At 39.7% G+C, this 10030-nt stretch overlaps 1 pseudogene across 1 annotated transcript; it reads right to left on the bottom strand.

Annotated features, from left to right (window-relative positions):
- Window positions 1-1264: 1264 nt before the first annotated feature.
- Window positions 1265-2519, bottom strand: LOC309827487 (S100P-binding protein-like; annotated as a pseudogene). The gene has a single exon. The product of its transcript is annotated as a S100P-binding protein-like (transcript).
- Between the last annotated feature and the right edge of the window lie 7511 nt (window positions 2520-10030).

Genomic DNA, 10030 nt, shown 5'->3' with positions numbered 1-10030 from the left:
GCTGTCTGTAAAGAGAATAACAAACTCCTAAGACATCCATTAAGATAGCTGCACATAGCATTACCCTCAAGATCAGGTAATGCTTTGAGCACAGGCTTAATCAAAACTATTTTAGATCCACTTTAGTAGTTTTGTAAAACTGTACATCAGAGATTTGACCAAGTAAGGAGATGGTAACATCCTGGACCAAAAGGCACCTCTTATTAACTAATAATGGAGACAAAAGACAGCTTCTCCAAAGTCTCTCCCACAGGATGGAAGCTCACTGACTAATATGTCAACTCATACTTGAAGTTGGGGTTCAGCAGATGAAACTGAAGACCAACTGACACCTCTCAATAGCACTGCTTTCTAGCCTGTCCTAGAGTCAAGACTCTGGGTAGGTGGTTCTTCAATAATGAGTACAGTAAGGCTTTTCTTAAGAGGCATATCTATGTCTAACAGGATACAGGAATATGCTGGTAGAGCCCTAAGGTCACTGGGGAAAAAAGAAGGAAAATCCTTGAAGAAAGGCAGAGAAGGCAAACAGTCACAAGACTGCAAATCAACAGGGGTTGTTAGTCATCAACAGGGGTTGTTAGTCAACAGGGCTTGTTATTGCTATTCTTCTATTAGAGTTAAGATGTACAAGATTTGTAAACACTATTGTGCAAAATAAATTTAATGAAGAATAAAAAAAAAGCCAAAAAATAAAGGCAGCTAGTAGGTACAAAAAGAAGAGATTTACACTTTTAATTTGTCCTTTCAACTCTTCAGATGTGCTGGATTACCAACTTTTAAAATACTGACAGGTATTCGGAGATTCAAATAAAAAAAGTAAGAGGGGTTGCTAAAAGTGACTTGTATCCATTTATAAGTCACCAGCAATAATTAACACTGGCTTGCAGCCTGATAAAGAATCTCTTCCTCATAGGAGATTAAAAGATGATTTCTTCTGGGCACCAGAAGTAGACTTCACCTCTGCACAGAGGTGGGTGTTTTGCTTGAGCCTGGGTGTTTTGACTTAATGCTGGCTTTCAGGCGGTAGCCACCTTCAATTTAAATTAAAAAATTAAAACTATATCAACTCAACACTGCTTAAATGCATAGACACACACAAACAGGAAGGACCTTATACAAAAAATTTCAAGTCAGCAATGGGCATTTCCAAAAGGTGACAAGTTCTTTAAATGAAAATGTTGTGAAAAATAAATTTTAAAATCTACAAAGCACAAAGCAGCAGAAGATGAGATGCTGCTCTGGACAGGACCCTGGATAGGGACCTTCATTGTTGATGGGAGGAGACAAATGGACTGTACAGGAAATCTGGTAGACGCTGGGACCGATGGTGGCTTCACATGTTCCCGTCAACCCACTGAGTCAGACTGTATTTTTGCAGAGATTTCTGTTGGAACCAGGCATAGTTTCACCTGGTGAGGTCCGAAGGATGCTGCCATTTTGGGTTCTGTATGTGATAAACGTGATCCATCAAGGCACACAGCTCCCCCAAGGTACCTTGGTTAGAGTTCACTGGGTCTTCTATATGAGCAATGACATTCCTGAGATAACTTTGCTTCTGCTTTTTTAGATCTGATGGTGAAAACGTCAGAATATTAGTCCTTGTTTTGGTTTGCAGAACAGGAATGACCTTGCCTAGTCTTTTTTCATGTACCTTCAGCTTCCCAGAATCTTTGTCAAGAAAATGTTTGTTTGATGAACTGGAAACAACTGGAAACCTCATTTCAAAACTTGATTTATGTGATCCATTTCTCCAGGATGACCCCATATTAGAAGGAGTCTTTGAATGGTTCAATATCTGAGAGGTTACAGGTGTAGGCTTCTTACTGTTAGATATATTTTTATCAGAGACAGTTTGTTGAAACTTACTGTTTGAAGAAGGGAGTGGGGGCCCATCATAGGCAGAATTATTGGGGCTGATCCCTTCAGATTCTGTGAAAACTGTGCTCTCACTTAGGCTAAGACCATCTTCTCTCATCTCTTCTCCAAGGGAGGAGGGTTTTTCAGTAACTTCGGATGTATCAGTCTTGTCCTTATCAAGTGCAACATCACAAACTGTTGGATCAAATGGTGCAACTGTAACTTTTATAAGATTCTTTTCTAGTGCAAAGCGTCTCTTCAATGGTTTAGTAGGAGTTGGTCCATGACCAGCTGATGTATTTAGTTGAGGTAGTTTGAAGAGGCCAGAGGTCTCAGCTTCTGGTCCCAAGCTGTACAATGAATTTTTCTCTTGGGGAGTATCAAGTGGAATTTGACTCCCTTTCCCTCCCTTCTCAACATTCCTGCTGTCATCGTTAGACAAGCCTCCTCCCCAAGAAAAGTGCTCATTTGATAGGTCATCATCCTTCAAAAGCTCCTGAATCTTCCTCCGTGAAACTGAAATGGCCATCATCTTTTCCATCAGACAGTTCCAGCAAGGAGTCAACCAATCCATCCTCATCCAAGGAATCCCAACAAAATGGGGCATTGTCTTTAGGCAAGGTACCAGAAGATTGTTCAGAGGGCACTAGTGAGCACATCATACTGTGTGGAGCTGCTGGTGTGATCTCTGCCTTTGCCACGAGGCCAAATGGAAAAAGGGTTCAGCTTCTGCTAGCTGTTCCTTTCAGGAGACTTATCAAAATGATTGACTCCCACCTTCGAAGTTTGTGGTTGTGAAGCACAAGTATCACAGGCACTGGGGCTTAGCAGCCACATTTCTGAAAGAGAAGCTCTTTCTGAGCCACTACCCCTACTCTCCAACTCCTTCCAAAAGGTCTAGTACTGGGAGTTCCCAGGTAGTCCAGTGGTTAGGATTCCACACTTCCACTGCAGGCGGCATGGGATCCCAAATGCTCACTGGAAGAAAAACATCATTACTTGCAAACTTTACTGTGAACACAAAGGACCACTATTCTTCATAACCACTGAAAACATCAATTCCTATGGCACATGACATCCACAGGCACAGAGCTGGCTCTTCTGAGCTTCTCTCATAGAATTTTCCAATAGGTCAGATTATTTTGAAGCAAATCCCAGGAATCACATCATTTCATCTCCAGAAGCCGGGCCGAAGCCTAGGTGAACGACTGCACCTCACTCTGCCCCATGCGTCATTTTATCCTCTCATTGTGATTTTGATTTGCAGTTGCCTCATGGCTAATGCTGTTGAGCATCTTTTAATGTGCTTATTGGCCATTACTATATCTTCTTTGGAGAATTATCTATTCAGATTCTTTGCCTATTTTTAAATTGGGTTATGTTTGTCTTTATTGAGTTGTAATAGCTCGTTTTGTAGTCTAGATACAAGTCCCTTATCAGATGTATGATTTACAAAAATTTTCTTGCATTCTGTGGGTTGCTTTTTCATTTTCTTGATAGTGTCCTTTGAAGTATAAAAGTTTTAAACTTTAAGTTCTATTTACCTACTTTTCTATTGCTTGTACTTTAGGTGTTACATATAAGAAACCATTTTCTAATCCAAGATCATGAAGATTTACACCTATGTAAGTCTATATTAATAGGGTTTTCACCAATGTAAATCCTTTTGCTCCCTCCAGTGACTGCATGTGGTTAGTTTTCAAAGCTACTGCAGAGGGAGGATGGGGAGCAAAGTAAGTTAAAACACCACTAAGCTTGCTGTTCTTATCAAGATACGGCTGCTTTTCCTTTTTTTAAAAAAATAAAATTTATTTATTTGGTTGTGCTGGTAGGGCTCTTTAGTTGTAGGAAGTCCCTACAGCGGCTTTTCTTTAATAAATCCTCCATGGGACTTCCCTGGTGGCACAGTGGTTAAGAATCCAGCTGCTGAGCTTCCCTGGTGGTGCAGTGGTTAAGAATCCACCTGCCAATGCAGGGGACACGGGTTCAAGCCCTGGTCCAGGAAGAACCCACATGCCGCGGAGCAACTAAGCCCGTGCACCACAACTACTGAGCCTGCGCTCTAGAGCCTGCAAGCCACAACTACTGAGCCCACGTGCCACAATTACTGAAGCCCATGCGCCTAGAGCCTGTGCTCCACAAGAGAAGCCACCACAATGAGAAGCCCGCGCACCGCAACAAAGAGTAGCCCCCACTCAACACAACTAGAGAAAGCCCACGCGCAGCAACCAATGCTGCCAAAAAATAAATAAATAAACTTAAATAATAAATAAATGCTCCATGGATTGCTGACAGGTTTTGGTTAATTTTCAGAGTTCTGAAAAAATTGATTCTGACATTTTTGGGGTCTGTTTTCTTGTTATTTTTGAGGGGAGAATTTTAGGAACTTTTGACTGCCATTTTCACTGACATCACTCAATATATTTAGTTTTATATCTACCATCTTGCTATATGTTTTCTATTTGTCTCATCTGTTTTGTGTTTATTCTCTTGATCTGTCTTAATTTTACCAATCATTTTTATTCTTTTTTGTATTAATTTTATTGCTATTCTTTTAGAGATTACATTAGAAATCACAATATACATATAGCAAATGTGCAAGAGCTAAAACTCCTTAATGTGTGTTCTCTGCTCTTCACTTGTTGTGTTATCATGCATTTAATTCTATATTTAAATTGGCTAACTTTATAATTGTTGCTTTTAAAGTCAATATATATGCACATATATACAATTATTTCTCCCAGCGTTCTTCATTCCTTCCTGCATTTCTATCCTTCCATCTCGAATCATTTTCCTCCTGCCTGAAGAATTCCCTTTAATATTTATTTTAATCCAAATTTTCTCTCGACGAATTTTCTATTTGACGAAAAATAGCTTGGCCCTAAGAAATTCATTTTAATAATGTTAGCACATTACTCTTACATGCTTCTATGGTGACCACTTAATTTTTCTTGGCTCTCCCAAAACTGAAATGGTTCAAGAGTCACATCTCTCCTCAGAGGAGTTTGTCAATACTTAAATTCGGTTTGCTTGGTTACCTTGCAACCACGGCTCTCTAATGGTTTCAAAAGCTATCATTTTTGAAATTTTTTTTCCCCTGGAGTTTGGATTTAAGAAGGAGGCAATGTTCTTATGTGGTTTTCTTCATCCTAAATAGAAGCAGAACTCCTAGTTTCTATGTATATCATTCCTGGAATGCTTTTCCATCTCTTTGCTTAAAAAATTATAATAATATTGGCTTTGGGCCAGTGTTTCCTGCAAGAACCAAAAAGCAGGATGACGTAGCTGAAGTTTTCTTCCTTCGTTTTGAGGACCTTAGTTTAAGTTTCTTCTCAGTCTCCCATATGGTGGTGGCTGCTTAAGGTCCTAAATATACCCTATTAACAGAACAATGTCTCCTTCTTTAGGTCTCTTCTGGGTAACTAAATTCCATCCTACTTTTCCTTGTCTTGAGCAAATTATTTTTTTATAGTTTGTAACTGGAGCCTTGTGTAAACCTTAATGTCCTCACTTTGCAACTTTGTGCCCTCTGTCGAATTCTCACTCTATTAATTTTTGTGTTCTTGCTGATAGTCTCTCAGAAAATAATCTTGTCATATCCCTAGGCAACGGCTCTGCTTGTGGATGAATGTGGCTACTTTCACTTCTCCACATTATTCTCTTTCCACTTATGCTATGCATTCTAGCCTCAACTACGGCAACATTCTTTCTTCCTTCATTAAATCTTTAACCTCAACCTAAACACAGAAGAGGTGATTAAGCCTCCTCAAAGTCAGACTGGCACAATGCTTTCACCACCAGTTACTACAGCTTTTCGACAGTTAGGTACATGAGTTTGTTTCTAACTATCCCCCATCCTTTATAGCAGTGGTCCCCAACCTTTCTGGCACCAAGGACTTGTTTTGTGGAAGACAATTTTTCCACGGACGGAGGCAGGGGGATGGTTCAGGTGGTAATGGGAGTGATGGGGAACAACGGAGAGCGGCAGATGAAACTTCACTTGCTCACCTGCCACTCACCTCCTGCAGTGCAGCCCAGTTCCTAACATGTCCTCGGCCCAGTCCTCAGCTTGGCTACCAGTCCTTGACTCGGGGGTAGGGGACCCCTGCTTTATAGAACACATACCCAAAAGCATACTAGCTAGCATGCATGTGTTATTTTCCACATTTCAAAGTTCGGCTTCTTACAGAAATTAGAGTTCTCACTTCTTTTGAAATTTATCTGAACATAATCTTGCTCAGTGTACCAATATTTTCAGGAATATTAATTTTTTGTTTGTTTTGTTTTGTTTTTGGTAGACAGGGGTAGCCATCAATAGTTTCAGGTGAGTGAGGTTTAGTTACATTCCCCCAAAACCTCACTCTATCAATGAAGCACTTGCTTGGACAATTCTTACACACACACACACACACACACACACACACACACACACACACACACACACAAAGTTATGTAATATATGAAGTCCCAGCTCTGTCATTTTTTAGTATTCTAACCACACCTTTCAGGAAAGATACACTGGAGGCAAATGTGACAATATACTAGAGGCAAGATCCAGTTAACCTTATAGTCTATTTTAGGCAACCAGAATCTTCCAAATCCTTAGCTGGACAAATGACAATTTAGGGATTGAGCCTGGAGAGTCATCCTTAACAGAACAGGCTATGGGGCTGGATGGAATTTTTTTTTTAATTGTAGTAAAGCACTCATAAAATTTACCATCGTGACCATTTTTAAGTGGCATTAAGTACATTCACACTGTTGTGCAACAATCACCACCATTTACCTCAATAACTTTTCATCATCCCAAATTGAAACCCCAAACCCATTAAACCATAACTCTCCCTTTGCCCTTCTCCTCAACCTTTGTAACCACATACTACTTTCTGTCTCTAGGTATCTCACAGAAGTGGAATCATACAATATTTGTCTTTTTATGTCAGGCTTATTTCATTAAGCATAATGTCTTCAAGGTTCATCTATGTTGTAGTGTGTATCAGAATTTCATCCATTTTTAAGCTTGAATAATATTCCATTGTGTATATATACACCGTATTTTGTTTATCCATTTATCTGTCAATGGACACTTGAGTTGCTTCCACTTTTTGATTTTTGTGAATAATGCTGCTATAAACATGGGTGTTCAAGTCCCAACTTTCACTTCTTTTGGATATACATCCAGAAGTGAAATTGTTGGATCATATGGTAATTCTGTTTAATTTTTTGAGAAATCACCATACTGTTTTCCAAAATGGCGCACCATTTTATATTCCCACCAGAAGGGCACAAGAGTGCACTTATCCTGGTACGACTTGTTATTTTCTGTATTTTTGATAATAGCCATTCTAATTGATATGAAGTGGTATATCATTGTGAACTTGATTTGCATTTACCCAATGATTAGCGATGTTGAGCATTTTTTTCATATGCTTATTGGCTATTTGTATATCTTCTTTGAAGAAGTGTCTATTTGAGTCCTTTGTTTATTTTTTAAATTGGATTTTTGGATAAAATTTGTATATTCAGGAGTATCTCTGAAATATTTTAGCCAGTACAATATATATATAAAATGTCACTAATATCTTCAATTAAAAACCCATTTCTAACAACTAGCATTTTATTCTATATTTACATATTATAATTTTACCAATGAAAACACATTTCTAACATTCACTATGCAAATTTGCAAAGCCTCTGGTATCTAGCTTTTAGTAGTTGCCTCTGATATGACCTTCCTGAGTCAAATTCTAGCTGACCATCCTGAGAGTTATATTCCATATTGTGGCAATTGCCCACACATATACTAACACATAATATCACACTGCTATATTAAAAAATTTTTAATTTAAATTAAATCACACACACCATAGCAAAAAGCTCTATATCTGGTTCTGTGCCTATGGTGCTGACCTTTCTCTCCTTCACCTACCATGCCCAGTCACATTTGCTATCTATTCTGTTTCTTGAACGAGCTAATTTGCCCATTCCTAACCCAGGGTCTTTGCACTTGCTGTTCCTTCTGCCTAGAACACTCTTCCTTTTGATTCTCTCATGGACTTATCCTTCTCAGTATCCAGGTCTTAGCTCAAATGTTACCTCCTTAACGAAGCCTTCCCTAACCCCCAAATTAAAAGTAGTTCCTTTCTCCCGAGTCTTTCTTAATCAAACTGCCCTGCTTATCTTAAACTTAAGTTTATGTGTTTATTAGCTCCATGAGAAGAAAGACTTTTTATTTGCAACTTTGTACCCAGTACCAAGATGAGTGCTTTGGCATACGGTAAGAGCTCAATAAATACATATATTTTATATTCAAGTGAATGAAAGAATGAATGAATACCTAGAGTGTGACATGTGTTAGAACAGAGATAAAAAGAAAGCACTATGAGAACACAGAGCAGGAATACCTAAATCATAATGCCAGGACAGGCTGCCTGGGGTAGGTGAGAATTGTGCTGAAACAACTATCCTGATAAGAAGTAGATCAGTCAGCATGGGCTGCCATAACAAAATATCACAGATTGGGTGTAACAGTAGAAATTTATTTCTCACAGTTCTGGAGGCTGGGAAGTCCAAGATCAAGATGCTGGCTGATCTGGTTCCTGGTGAGAGCTCTCTTCCTAGCTTGTAAACAGCTGCCTTCCACCGTGTCCGCACATAATGGAGAGAGCAAGAAGATGACATATCTTCATCTTCTATTATAAGGACATCAGCCCTGTCAGATTAGGGTCCCACCCTTATGATCTTATTTAACTATTATTACCTCCTCACAGGCCTCATCTCCAAATACAGTCACAATAGGGGGATGGGGCTTCAACATAAGAATTTTGGGGACACATAAACATTCATTCCATAACAGAAGCTACATAAAGAAGGGCAGGCATTGTTAGGAGACATTCCTCCATTGGTCTCTCATGCTCCTACACATTTTGCTGGGCATGCCAAGAATGATGGCACTTCTGGGCGTGGTGCTAGGCCACTGAAGTGAGGGCCTCACCCCAGCACAGACTTAGCTTCCTCAGGACCAAACACCTAGTGGCAGGTGAGGAAAGGGCAGAATTTCCTTCCTCTTTAAGACTGAAAAATATTCCATTGTATCTATATGCCACATTTTGCTTATCCATTAATCCATTGATGGACATTTGAGATGCTTTCATGTTTCAGTTATGGCGAATAATGCTGGTGTGAACAATGGGAAATGACTTCTCTCTGTAATCATGTATAGTGGCCATCTCTGCTAAGGGCAGGGAAATCTGTGTAAATTTAGCTGGAAATGTTTAAGAAATATCATTTAAGAAAATGTTTCTCTTCCATTGTCCCAGAGTTGAGAAATGTTTGTCCTTGGAGAGAGAGTGTATGTGTGTGTGTATATGTGTGTATGTGTGTGTGTGTGTGTGTGTGTTTGGTCCAGTAAGTTACCAGAAAACTACAGGAGGAATGAAGGTGTACATTTCATTTCTCACTGGTATAGAGACTTGAGGTGCCAAATGGGATGGTTTTGCTTAACTGCCTCTTACTGAAAAACTCAGACTTAGGGAAATGTATTGGAGAACTGTGTCCTGTCTCCTGTAAATTGTGTCCTCTATCCTCTGCAGCGGGGATGGAGTTTGTGAGTTGGGCTGTGCTTCCTAGGGTAGAACAAATCTCTGTGGGTATGGGTTAGAGTCCTCCTAAATGGAGATTTTTTTTTACAGTAGGGATTAAAGAAAGCTACTTCAAAGAGTAGTAACAGAGAAGTAAATTTAAACACAACCAGATACTGTTCTGTGTCCATGAAGGGGACCCCCAGTCCCCATGAAATGTTTGTTTTGTTCTTTTCCTTTGACTCTAGAAATAGTCATATTTAAGCATCTGTTTTTTGTGTTTTTTTTTTTTTTTTTTTTTTTTTTTTTTTTTTTTTGCGGTACGCGGGCCTCTCACTGTTGTGGCCTCTCCCGTTGCGGAGCACAGGCTCCAGACGCGCAGGCTCAGCGGCCATGGCTCACGGGCCCAGCCGCTCCGCGGCATGTGGGATCTTCCCGGACCGGGGCATGAACCCGTGTCCCCTGCATCGGCAGGTGGACTCTCAACCACTGCGCCACCAGGGAAGCCCTGAGCATTTGGTTTTAGTTTTTCTCTTGGGTACTAAAATTTATTTTGTTACCTAAATCCTTCAATAAAGTTGTAAAGGTAAGGT

Source organism: Grampus griseus (genome assembly GCF_964374135.1).
Source record: "Grampus griseus genome assembly, chromosome: 9".
Classification (NCBI taxonomy): Eukaryota; Metazoa; Chordata; class Mammalia; order Artiodactyla; family Delphinidae; genus Grampus; species Grampus griseus.
Note: the sequence above shows the minus strand (reverse complement) of the source record. Positions and strands in the feature narration are given on the sequence as shown.